Below are 3,192 nucleotides of genomic sequence, written 5' to 3'. Positions count from 1 at the left end.
TAAATAATCCAGATCTAACAGGGAAGGGTGCTGTAGCCAATATTTAAAGAATGGGAGTCATCAGGAATTCACTGTGCTCGATCTTTGGGAAAATGAATAATTGAAATCAGTTGAGATCCTTAAAAATTAAGATGATTTTTAAAATACATCCAGGTTAGACACTACTTATACTACAATATTGATCCTCTAAAAGACTTTCCTGTATTAGAAAAGACAATTACAGACAGTCAGATACTCAACAGCTCCATTTCTAGCTTCTGCACAACAAAAGCATCTACCTCAGGTTAAATTGTCAGGTTTAGGAACAACATGGTCACTTTGAAAAGAACAATAGACCCCAAATCAAAATAAAATATCAATTTTCAATAGATATAGATATATGTAAAGTTATGAGGGGCGATTTTGGACACTTAGTTCAGGGATCTCAGGCTGCAGGATTCAAAACAAGCAGTTAAATCTGAGCAGATCTCCAGAGTTTCTTCAGAAACACTCCAGAGGCGGGATGCATGTGTTTACAAAACTCTCCACTAGATGGAGCCAGAGTCCTGCACCGTCTCTAGATTTGATCTTTGAGAAATGAAATACTGGTTAGATTAATGCAAAGAAAAAGATGATGGTTTTCCTGGCCGACAAGAATTAATCAAATTAAATTAACCAAGAAGAGAGCCCAGCTACAAATAGATGCTTTTGTATTGAGAGGTTTTAGTTTTGCTGCATTTGAAGAATGAAAAATAGATTTTTCTGTATTTCATTTCCTGAGCAGGAAAAAAAGCAGAATGATTACTAATTTCCTATTCATAACCAATCAAGTCATGTTTAATAAATTATGCTATAGAAATTTAATGTAATGTAGTTTTTCTTATTATAAATATTGATGTAAAGCTATTGACATACAAGAACCTGTGCTTTTTTGAAAAGGTTGCTTTTATTTTGTTTTCTTTTATGTGTTAAAAATACGTCAGATCTCAATTTTATTTACGGACATGTGGATATACAATAAACTAGAATACCATTCCAAACTTTAGATGAGCATCTTACCATCTGATTCCTGTTTATTTAAGGCACCGACATCTTTTTCTACTTCTATGTTTTTAATTAAGGAAAACATCATTAATCCCCCCCAAGACAAATTCAGAGTAAAAAGACGTATGAAAGTCACTGCGGTTGTTTTCTGGCTTTGGCACTGTATCCTGTAAGACCCCCACCAAGAAGGCCTGAGTGCTGAGCTGTCCCATCATCAGCTGGCAGCCAAAAGCTTTGAACACACTCGGCTGCTCACAAATAAAAAACTTTTAGTCCAATAAAGCGAACTGCTTCATTTTAGGCACACCAGCTGACATCTGGCCCCTCTTCACCATGACCTGATTGTTTTAATGAGCTCACTCTGACAAACAGTGACGTGTCTGCGGTAGAAACTAAACTGTATTTCATGTTGGGCTGTTTTGCACACAATGGCGAGGGTTGCAACACCCCCTGCCCCCCCCTCCAGGCGTCTTGTGTCCTTTCCACTTACATTAGCCCGGAATCTGGCATGGCTTTGTCTTTGTCTGGCCTGTCCCTGCAGGGTTCATGTACAGCATTTCAGAGCCACTGTTTCTATATGGAGCATGGGGCAAAAGGCCGCTGCCATTGGTCCATTATAATTCAAATTATCATGCATTGTTATCTCCTATTAGAGTTAATCAGCTCAGCCACAGGGGAAAGAAGTCTAGACAACCACGGGATAGTGACTAACGCCGGTCTAGACTTGAGAAAAGGTGTTGGATGTACAGTGAAGCTCAGAGAGGGATTCTGAAGTAGAGAAGGAGCTGAAGAAGAAGTGGGTTATATAGGGAGTCTGTATGGTTTGAAGCTGTTTAATCCCTAATCTGTTTTCAACTGATAATGTGTGTTGGGGGGGGACGACGACTATGAGGATGATCTGGGCGCCAGGGGGAAGACATGCTGGCATCCTGCCATCCCCTCTGTGTCTTCTTCCTTTCCAGGTCTGTCACTATCCATGTGGATACCCAGCATGTTGTGGTGGTGGGGGGGGCAGGATGTTTGCCAGTTTCTGGGACACCCTACCCCCCCCTCAACCCTGCACTTGCCATACTGGCACTAGATCAGATGCATACGCAAATAATGTTTCTGCCCAGCAACCGTTTGCTGAGTCTGATCTAAACGCCTTACATGATTTGTGAATATTTGTCATTATCAGACAGTAATGGCTCAGAAGCAAGATGAGCTNCCGTTTGCTGAGTCTGATCTAAACGCCTTACATGATTTGTGAATATTTGTCATTATCAGACAGTAATGGCTCAGAAGCAAGATGAGCTTCTCTACTGCTTTAGAAATAAACATGCTAACTACATACCTGTCAAGTTTTTGATTTAGAAATATGGGAAATTTTGTGACATCTGCTGTGAGCCAACTGACTACTCTTGTCAAGCTCCAGTATCTCTTATATTTTAAGACGTTTGGACCAAAATAGCAGAATAGCAGGTGAGAACAGCAGAGAAGATCATGGGGGCTCCTCTTCCCTCCATCCCAGAGTTGCTTGTCCTGAGCCTGTAACATCATCAATGACCCCTCACACCCCCACCATGGACCGTTCTCCCTGCTGCCCTGTGGAAAGAGGCTTCGCAGCATCTGATGCAGGTCCAACAGATTCTGCAACAGCTTCTTCCCCACCGCCATCAGACTGTTGAACTGTTGAGAAAACTCTACATCATGTCACAGACTCAGCATCACACTGTCAACACCAAACCTAAACACTGCATAATTGCACCATATATATATATATTTAATGCTCTAAACTTCCTGTCAGTGCATTTTTTGCACCATGTTTTTTCTCCCACGCTGTTTACATTTGATCACTGCTGCACTTTAAGAAATGGAAATGTAATGAAAGCTGTACAATATGACATTTTGTTTGGTGTACTCTCTGTGTGTAAAAAATGACAATAAAAGTTGTCTAAGTCTAAAAACTTGTCAACCTATTGTAAACTACAATAAGGGTAGGGTTATCAGAGTTTCATTTATCTATAATGTTTTTATATTTTACTACTGGCTTGTTTTTTTTTTGTCAGTAGGCTGACAGGATAGGGCGTATGAGAGAGAGGGAGAGACATACGGCAAAGGACCACAGACTGGATTCGAACTCGCGTCGAGGACTAAGACCTCCGTACATGGTGCAAGCTATCCACTGCA

Source organism: Cyprinodon variegatus, unplaced genomic scaffold (genome assembly GCF_000732505.1).
Source record: "Cyprinodon variegatus isolate N-32 unplaced genomic scaffold, C_variegatus-1.0 Scaffold615, whole genome shotgun sequence".
Classification (NCBI taxonomy): Eukaryota; Metazoa; Chordata; class Actinopteri; order Cyprinodontiformes; family Cyprinodontidae; genus Cyprinodon; species Cyprinodon variegatus.
This window is presented reverse-complemented; position numbering follows the sequence as displayed.